At 35.1% G+C, this 10,054-nt stretch overlaps 1 long non-coding RNA gene across 2 annotated transcripts; it reads left to right on the top strand.

Moving 5' to 3' along the window:
- The first annotated feature begins 345 nt into the window (after window positions 1-345).
- LOC131040389 (uncharacterized) lies at window positions 346-9,461 on the top strand. Of its 2 annotated transcripts, XR_009104833.2 has the most exons (11): window positions 347-1,013; window positions 2,021-2,288; window positions 2,827-2,904; window positions 6,729-6,860; window positions 6,939-6,997; window positions 7,338-7,371; window positions 7,478-7,694; window positions 8,187-8,262; window positions 8,470-8,596; window positions 8,895-8,971; window positions 9,116-9,460. It is a non-coding gene; the product is annotated as an uncharacterized LOC131040389 (long non-coding RNA). The 2 variants fall into 2 exon arrangements; XR_009358475.1 differs by having other exon boundaries at window positions 346-1,013; window positions 7,338-7,694; window positions 9,116-9,461.
- Window positions 9,462-10,054: the final 593 nt, after the last annotated feature.

Genomic DNA, 10,054 nt, shown 5'->3' with positions numbered 1-10,054 from the left:
TCTATCAATGCTAGAGGATTCAAAACAATCAACCTCCTCTAAGATTATCTCTCCCCATCTCTCCCTTTGTTTCTCCCTCCTTATGCCCTATCTATCTTTCTATCTATACCACTATCTCCCTTTCTCTTCCCACACATCTCAACATCTCTCCCTCTCTCTACCTTGCCCTCTATATCTTTATCTCTATTATTTATTTTTCTTTCTTTTTGTTTGTCTCTCTTTATGTTTTTTCATATCTTTCTCTCCTCTATTTCTCCCTCTCTAGATCTTATTATATTTCTCTCTCTTTATCATTCTATCTCATAATTTATCTCTTTCTCCCCTTTACTCTATATCTATTCCTCTCTACCTCTCCCTCAATAATTCCCTATCTCTCTATCTTTTATCTCTCTACCTCTTCTTCTCTACAAACTGACCTCATAAACCAAAATTTCCCTACTGTGTACCCATTGCACACTAAGGTGCCATTGCTAATTGTACATAATTTGGGAATATTAATGTGCAGCTGGCATATCCTCAACCGTCTAGGGCATTGCAGGGATCATCGTGCCGGAGCCCTTAGCTGGAAGGCCGCCGGCGACAGAGAAGATCTCCCACAAAAGATTAGCCGTTGAGAGAATGATAACGGTAAAGAAAATTCAAAAAATGTTGATGGAGACGGGAAAAAGCATTTGAAATTAACATAAGGATAAACAATTCAGTTTCATTCGGTTACAGACATTCATTCTTTCTCTGATTGCCTCTCTCTGTCGATGTTCTGTTCTGTGGTTGTATCTTTTCAATGTTCTGTTCTGTGATTGTATCTTTTCAATATTCTGTTCTTTCTATCTGTTTTGTTCAATTTTCAAGTGCTTGTTTCGTTTTCATTTTTCATTTTTCTTGTGTACAGTGTGCACGCTGGTCTGTCTGCCTTTTTTTTGTTTTTTGTCTGTCTGTTTATTTTTTGTGGCAGAGGAGAGGAAAGGCAGAGGAGAGGAAGACGCAAAGCAACTGAGGGCAAAATCTTCTTCCGGGTAATTATTGTTTGTTGGCATGATATATTTTGTAAGGAACTTTCATTATGGATTAAAATTATTTAGTCTCAGTAGTTTTCATCCTCTTAATTGCAACTTCCTCATCCCATTCTTGCTCACCTTTTCTCACCACTCACACCATTTTCATCCTTAATTTCGTTATATGTAGAACTTGAGATTTTACTAGCTGCATGGCAAACCCGCTTTGAAGAAACAATAACAATTGACGATGGTCGACCTTTTGGTTTGCTATAAGGAAATCCAACACATATCCATTTCCTTAATCCTTACTACCCTCCATCTGAATGCATTCAATCTCAATCTTATCAGGTGGAGGAAATGGTGAAACAACCGCCATAATCAGAGTAATACAGATCACCTTTGATTGGTCTTTCCACATGTCCATTTTGTGCTTTTAGAGATCATGGAACACCATGAGACCATATTTCTTTGAGGAATTCTGTCAAACAGTTCACACGCAGTGTCTATGGTTTAACATTCCTTTTGAGGAATTCTGTCAAACAGTTTCACGAGCTAAGCAGAGGACTCCACATTCCTTTGCATACAGATCTGCCGGTGCATTTAAAACTATACCATCTGATAGAATAATATTCACTTAAAACAATTAAATAATTTTTATACTCCCTTAGTATTATTACCCTCTGCCCTTGAAGCTTTAAGCCCTGGTTATTTACCCTTAGTATTATTATCCTCGAAGCTTTTGTTGTTGCTTGCATTATGATGACAGTGGTGGCATGACATGTTTGATTTTGAAGATAATTTAATGCTTTAATGTAATTAATACATTTTCACCTAATACCCATTTGTTATTTTTGCCCCTTTAGAATATAGGTTTGTAGATAAAACACTTCAGATTTGGATGGCTATTTTTCTCTTAATCTTTCAGTTTCTACACACTGTTTTGATTTCTTGGGAATTTTGGTTTATTTTCACTCAGATCCTTTTGGCTCAAGAGTAAAGTACTGATGAAGTGAGTTCCAATGCAGGCATGAGATGCAGGGCCTGCCAAGAGTTCGTATAACCGATGAAGAGATGGGAAGTTTCTTACGACCTGCTTCCTAGATCAACAGTAGCTGCTCTAGAAGGAAAACATATTTTCAAAACAGCTAACCCAGCGTTTGAATTCTGTGTGTTCTCAGGAAATGAGTTGATCTTCACTTGCATAGCTAATCCATTTGGAATTTCTATCAAGCACAGATCCTATGGAGAGGTTCTGTTCAACTTCTCTTATGGAAGCTTGGTTTTCATTATCTGGTAATCAGCACAAGCCTTCCCACATCAGCTTCACCGTTACTTCTTTATGAATTGAATAGGAAGGATGATTTTGGTTGGGTGAGCAGATATGAAATTGTTGAGATATTTACCTCTCGGTTTCATTTAATTCTACATTTGAATTGTGAAAATTCAATGTGTATATTTTAATATAGGAGATAAAGCTTTTATCCATTATGTCTTTTTTATCTTCTTATGTTGGGATCGAATATTTCTTATAAATGATGGTTATTTTTTAAGATGAATAAAATGATTATAGATTCCCCATGTTCCATGCTTTGTTGTCCATGAAAGTATTTTGTAGGTTGAAAACATGAATGACAAAGTATTGTTCCAAAAGTCATTACTTAAAATTATTCTGTGATTAAAGAACTTTTATTTGATATTATGGATTTAGAAAGCCTAAATGTGTATTATAATATATATTTTAACTAAATATCAATTATGGAATTCTATCTATGAAAAACTATGGCATGAATGTATTTTAAAATTGGGGGTTTGCTGGGTTTCTATTTCACAGGTTTAGCTCCATTAGATGTGGTTCAGCGGTTTGCTGACCTCGTGGGATATACAGCTGCAATGTCCTCTTGGGCTTCTGGTATGTCCATAGATGCTCTGCAGTTTTTTAGTGTATCATTGTTTGTTTATTGACTTTTAAATATTGTACAGAACCTACAAATCATCTACACTAGTAAGGTCAAAGTATCAGCTCACTGAGCTTTATTGGTTATGTAATTTACCTAGTAGTGAAAGATTGTTTACCATTGGAATTCAGTAATTTTGGTTCAGGGTTTAATATTTTTCTTGGATACCTTGTTTTGGGAGCGCTGGTAGGTTTGTTGGATTTATTCAATTTCTTTAATATTTCAAATGGGATACAGGGATATGATTTTCTTTCGCTTCAGGTTAGTAGGCTTCACAGATTAGAGAATGAAATCCGAATTTCTAGTATTGAGATGTTTGGAAAGTTTTGAAAATATATTAGGCGGTTGTCATTGTTTTATTTAGGAAAAAACTGCCACGATTATTGAAGTTGAAGTGCTTGATAAGGTTGACATGAATGATTAAAAATGGGACCTGTTACATATATGTGCCTAACGTTTTAGATTGTGTTCACCATCATTTTGTCATAGTTACCACCTTTGTTTTGTATGTTTTGTGTATACCACTGCTTTAGACTTGTCCTGCTTTAGTGCCAAAGTGAACCAAAAGGAACAGCTTTAGTGATCACACCAACACCCATCTCAGCTTGCCCTTTCTGCTTCTGGTCTGCATTGAAGAGCTTATGCTGTGCATGGAGCTCTGCCAGCCTGCGAGCGAGACAGGTTATGTCTTCTTTTATGCCTTGTTGAAGAGATTTATCTGGTTCGAAGTTTGATCCCTACACATTAGCTTTACCTTGATCTGCAGGAACTATGCTCAACTCTTCAGTTTTGTTGCTCTAAGAGGGAGATAAGTTCACAAGCTGAGGAGGAGGAGGAGGTATGGGTGACTCTCTTCTAGGCTCTGTAGCAGTATCCTTTTTCTGATATTGCTTGGGCATTTGGGGTTCAGGTTTTGAGAGTTGTCTAGCAGGCTGGGTGGGTTTTGGAGGTTCTTCCTTCCTGGCCTCAGGCTTGGGAACTTGTTGCTGCTAACTTTGAGATTGAGGTTGAGGCTTAGGCTCAGATATGGGAATGGTAGCCCAAGATGATTGCCTACCAGTATGGCTTCTATCCCCAATTCCATATATTGAATAGGGATTCCTGAAACCATCTTGGGGATGCATGATTTCCTAGTTCTACAGCTACTATTTGCAGTTTGCTTAAGGAAAAGCCTTCTCCGAATTAAAGCTGATGAATTTTATGACTAAAACAATAGACCAAGCTTGTTTGGCCTCATCATTGCACTATGTTGAGAATTTTTCAACTTGCTATGGTGGTTGTGGAACAGACTACAGGATACAGACTAGCCACACCTAAGTAGAAAAATTATCACCTTAAAAGAGTAAACTCTGATTGTTTAGCCATAGGAACAACTCTTAAACCTGCCGAAGGTATAGCCCAATACACAAGCCCAAGAGGCATCACTTAACCCTTCATTAAAAGTCAAATTTGAATATTCTAGTTACAATACCTAAGAACAAACGAAATCACACAACCTTTCATTTAAATGTCAATACTCAATTGCAAAACAAGTTACCATGATCTTTTATTCAAAGTTTAAATTTACAAAATAAGTCAATCCAACTGTGTTTTAATAGGTCAATATTCAAGAGACATTAGATTTCCACAGTCCATTATAATTATTGTTTATTTTCTGGATTGCGCTGTGTAAGATTTTTTATTGCATCAATGTTTCTGATCACACTCTATGATCCATTATGAATGCTATCTGAAACATTGATGCAATCAAAGATATTACACAGTGGAATCCAGATACTAAGCAATTAGGTCAATATTTACTTATAATAACCTACCTTGAAACCCAATGACTAGCTTGAGAAGATTTTCTTCCTACCCGATAAATGAAAAAGCCCACCTTGCAAGGAAAATCACCACAACTTTACAGAAGATAGAAACTCAGTAGTCTCACCTCTGTGTAACACCCAGTAGCTTCACCGTAAGCAATTTGCTGTAGCCTCAAAACTGCAGTTCAATGCTCAACTTGTGTGCTCACAACTTCAAGCAATTCAATGCATACTTGATGACATTTATGCAAATGCTTCAAAATGAGATTTATAGAGCACATGGAGATTATAATAGAACTATGAATGCAGCTACTAGATGCCTTATTCTCTTTCTCTGACAAGAAAAACATTCTTTCATTACTTTACAGATTGAGGCACAATATGATTGTATATGAAATCCCAAATGTTATTTTCAAACCCAATTATAGATTCCATGATCTCCAAGTTTGAAATATATCTGCAAAAGGGTACTTAGCAGGGGTTTACTATGCTGCCTCTCATAATATGCTGCGAATTGCTCTTTGTTGCTTTACAGAATGAGGCACAATATGAATGTATATGAAACCCCAAATGTTATTTTTAGACCCAATTATAGATTCCATGATCTACAAGTTTGGAATCTAGCTGCAGGAGAATACTTATCGGGGGTTTACCATGCTACTCATAACATGCTGTGAATTGTCGTGCCAATAAAGTGAAGAATCTTAAACTATGTTAAACTATGTTTTATCTTCTTGAAAAAAATTACTTGATGCTGTTGAGAATAGGATTCCAAATCTTTTCTTTTTCTCCTCGAATATGGCTTTTGTGGACAACGGTAATAGAATGCAGCAGAATTTTCGGCCCAACAGACAAATTCCACAGGCAGTTCTTATCAGGTCTAAATCTCAATAATCTTCCAAAGCTACCACCAAGATAGTGAACGGTTGATGTTGCATGCATTTGGAGGACGACTGTGTAGAATCCACGTTGATAAAGCCTTTGGCTAGTCAACTAGTACATATTCTTCTCAATGAAGATCATACAGGGAGTTCATCCTTGTTCCCTAGGGGTATTGAACCCTGTAGGGATCTCAAGCTTCAGTGAGTGATTTGTCCAACTCAAGTAAGTGGATTGATATAGCAAATTACTCTACCCAATACTATGGGAAAAGCTTTAATAGCAAGAATATGGTGGATAATCTATTAGCCATTTTGCCTCTGTCTAACAAGATGGCCTATTCTACTTCTTACCATTGAATTGCTATTAAATGGTATTACCTATAATCCTCAAGGAATTCATATAGCTTAGGCCGATTCGCATATTTTGGGTATATTTTGAAAGCTATATAATCTTTAAATGTTAGTTGTGAGTTAACAGTTACATAAAAAAACTCATGCCTTCACAATCTTTTGGTCACTGTTGAAATAAATAACTCAATCACCAACAACCTGTGAAGCACAATGATGTTTGGCTGATGGATAGTATGTAAGCCCTAGTTTTTTAGCCTTAGTATTATTCCCTTAGTTACCGTCTATCTAAATATTCTGCAGACCACATTCTATTAAGACATTCTATCAAATAGCTTTATACACCCTTAGTAGTATTATCCTTTACCCTTGAAGCTTTTGTTGTTGCTTGCATGACTATGACAGTGGTGGGCATGACATGTTTGATTTTGGACATAATTCAATGCTTTAATGTGTGATTAACATTTTCACCTAATACCCATCAGTTTTTTTGCCTTTTGTAATATAGATCTGTGGATAAAACACTTTAAATTTGGACGGCCATTTTTCTCTTAAACTTTCAGTTTTCACTTCACACCGTGTTTTGATTTTATTGGGAATTAATGTTTTGGTTGTCTTCACTCATGTTTTATTTTAATGTTCTTGCATCAAAATGCTGGAAGGTAAATTTAGGCTTGTTTTCTTTTTACTTTTTAATCCTTTTGACTTGTGTAAATCACTTGATGAAGTGAAATTCTAATGCAGGCATGAGACGCAAGACCCAGTAAGAGTTCATATAACCAATGCAGAGAAGAAGAGATGGGAAGTTCCTTATGACCTCCTTCCTAGATCACAAGTAGCTGCTTTAGAAGGAAGCCCTATTCAAAAACAACTATGGTATAAATTTTCTTCTATAGTGGCAGTAAGTGGACATACAAGATTATGGGGGTTCACTGGACTTGTACTTCTTTGCAGGTTCGTCTCCATTAGATGTTCTTCAGAGGACACAGCTGCAATGCCCTATTGGGCTTTTGGTATGTCCGTAGAAGCCTTTCTCTGCAATTTATTGGTGTAGCATGGTATTCTTTAGTGGCTTTCAAACTTTTTACAGCTCATGCAAATCATCTATAATAGTAAGCTATCAGCTAATTGAGCTTTGTTGGTTATGTATTTTACTGAGTAGTGAAGGAATTTAGTAATTTTTGGTTCAGGATTTATTATTATTATTATTTTGGATTCCTTGTTGGATTTATTCATTTCATTTAACATTTCAAGTGAGATACAAGGATACGAATTTCCTTGGCTTTAGGTATGCAGATTTTATTGTATTCAGATGTTTTGAAAATTTATTTGGTGGGTGCCATTGTTTTACAGGATTATTGAGGTCGAAGTTGAAGTGCTTGATGAGGTTGACATTTCTTGTTTACACCATTCCTTTTTCTAAGATGATATTTTAAGAGCTATTTTAAGATGATTTTTGACAAAGCACTTGATGAAGTGAGATTCTAATGCAGGCATGAGACGCACGACCCAGAAAGAGTTCATATAGCCAATACAGAGAAGAAGAGATGGGAAGTTCCTTATGACCTCCTTCCTGGATCACAAGTAGCTGCTTTAGAAGGAAGCCATATTACAAAAACAGCTAACCCAGTGTTTGAATTCTCCGTGATTGCAGGCAACGAATTGATCTAATCCTGCACAGCCAATCCATTTGGATTTTCCCTTGGAGAGGTAATCAGCATAAGTCTTCCCACATCAGCTTAACTGTTACTTCTGTATGAATTGATTAATAATAGAAAGGGTGATTTTGGCTGGGTGAGCAGATATGAAATAGTTGTGCTATCTACACTTTCTATACGATCTTTTTTGTCTTCCTATGTTGGTATTGAATATTTATTATATATAAAGGTTTTTTTAATATAAATAAAATGATTATAGAATTCCCCATGTTCCATACTTTTTTGCCCATCAAAATATTTTGTAGGCTAAAAACATAAATCTCAAAATACTGTTCCAAAAGTTGTTAAATCATTCTGTGATTAAAAAATATTAATTTGATATTATGGATTTAGAAAGCCTAAATGCTTATTATCATATACATTTTAACTAAATGTTTATTATGGAGTTCTATTAATGAACAACTATGGAATAAATGTTCTTATATGCTGGCAGTAAGTTGACATACAAGTTATGGGGGTTCGCTGGACTTATACTTCTTTGCAGGTTCGTCTCCATTAGATGTTCTTCAGCAGTTCACCGACTTCATAGGACACAGCTGCAATGCCCTGTTGAGCTTCTGGTATGTCCGTAGAAGCCTTGCTCTGCAATTTGTTGGTGTACCATGGTATTCTTTATTGGCTTTCAAACATTTTACAGCACATTCAAAAAGCTATTTTACTGAGTAGTGAAGGAATTTAGTAATTTTGGTTCAGGGTTTAATTTATTATTTTGGATTCCTTGTTGGATTTATTCATTTCATTTAATAAATGTTCTTATATGCTGGCAGTAAGTTGACATACAAGTTATGGGGGTTCGCTGGACTTATACTTCTTTGCAGGTTCGTCTCCATTAGATGTTCTTCAGCAGTTCACCGACTTCATAGGACACAGCTGCAATGCCCTGTTGAGCTTCTGGTATGTCCGTAGAAGCCTTGCTCTGCAATTTGTTGGTGTACCATGGTATTCTTTATTGGCTTTCAAACATTTTACAGCACATTCAAAAAGCTATTTTACTGAGTAGTGAAGGAATTTAGTAATTTTGGTTCAGGGTTTAATTTATTATTTTGGATTCCTTGTTGGATTTATTCATTTTATTTAACATTTCAAGTGAGGTACAAAGGATACAAATTTCCTTGGCTTTAGGTTTAGGTATGCAGATTTTATTTTATTCAGATGTTTTGAAATCTATTTGGTGGGTGCCATTGTTTTACAGGATCATTGAAGTCGAAGTTGAAGTGCTTGATGAGGTTTTCTAAGATGATATTTTAAGAGTTTTTATATAGATTTGGGGTATACATTTTATTCTGTTTTTCTAGTTTGAATATAAATGAAGTTTTAATTAAAATTGAGATTGATCGCTTGAGTCATTTGTGTGATCATATTTTCTCTTTTATCTAACAAATAGATTACAAGTTGGTAGCATGTTGCACACAGAAACATTGTAGCTGTACATGGCGACTCTTGGAACAAGTGGGTTGAAGGTCACACTTCCAAGAATGGTTGTCTAACAGTTTAATTAAAAGAAGATCCCAGAGAAAGCTGAACAGCTTTTTGAACTGGTTATTTTTCACAATTATGGTGAGAGAAAGCCTAAGATAGTGACATTTGGTTTGTATTCAGCAAGGAATGGAATTAGGTATTGACCATTTCTTTAATAATATTTTGGTCAAGTGCATTGACCTAATACCATTGTAACATGTACATATATGATGTTTAATAATAATAAAAAATTATTAGAAGGGGCTAAAGGCCTGCCCCTTCTAAAGACCAAAGGGAATAGCCACTGGCCATGGTTATTCCTTAAGGTCATGTGTTTGTCCCACAGCTTAAAGAATGGCCAACAGGCCTAGGCCATTCTTTAAGCTATGCATCTCGTTTTTTGTGCAGTTTTAAAATAATTTTGATTAATTTTTAATTTTTATTTAATAATTTATTAATTTGAGTAAACATTATCAAATTTATCATTTATGACTCACAATACAATTCCCCATGAAACAAGATAACCATAAATAATTGCCCTTAAGAAAGCAAAATTTACTCATTTTATGAATACAATTCACCTCATATCCATGCACATAATTATAAAATTCACAAATCTCTTAAAATTCACAAATCTCTTGCACTTTACCAAGGACATTGTCTTATTTAATCAATCACATGTTAATATTATATGTAATTTCCATAACTAATAGCTTTTAGAGCTTTAAATAATTTGTAATTTTTATCAATGTATCACAATAAATCATAAAATATGACAATTTTAAAGATATGTTAGTAAAATTTATATAAAAAATAAATGTATGAGTTGTGTTATTTTGTATGATGTTCCGTCATTTTTTGTGGTGTTGTGTTGTTTTTTGTGGTGTTGTGTTG

Source organism: Cryptomeria japonica, chromosome 7 (genome assembly GCF_030272615.1).
Source record: "Cryptomeria japonica chromosome 7, Sugi_1.0, whole genome shotgun sequence".
Lineage (NCBI taxonomy): Eukaryota > Viridiplantae > Streptophyta > Pinopsida > Cupressales > Cupressaceae > Cryptomeria > Cryptomeria japonica.
This window is presented reverse-complemented; position numbering and strand designations above follow the sequence as displayed.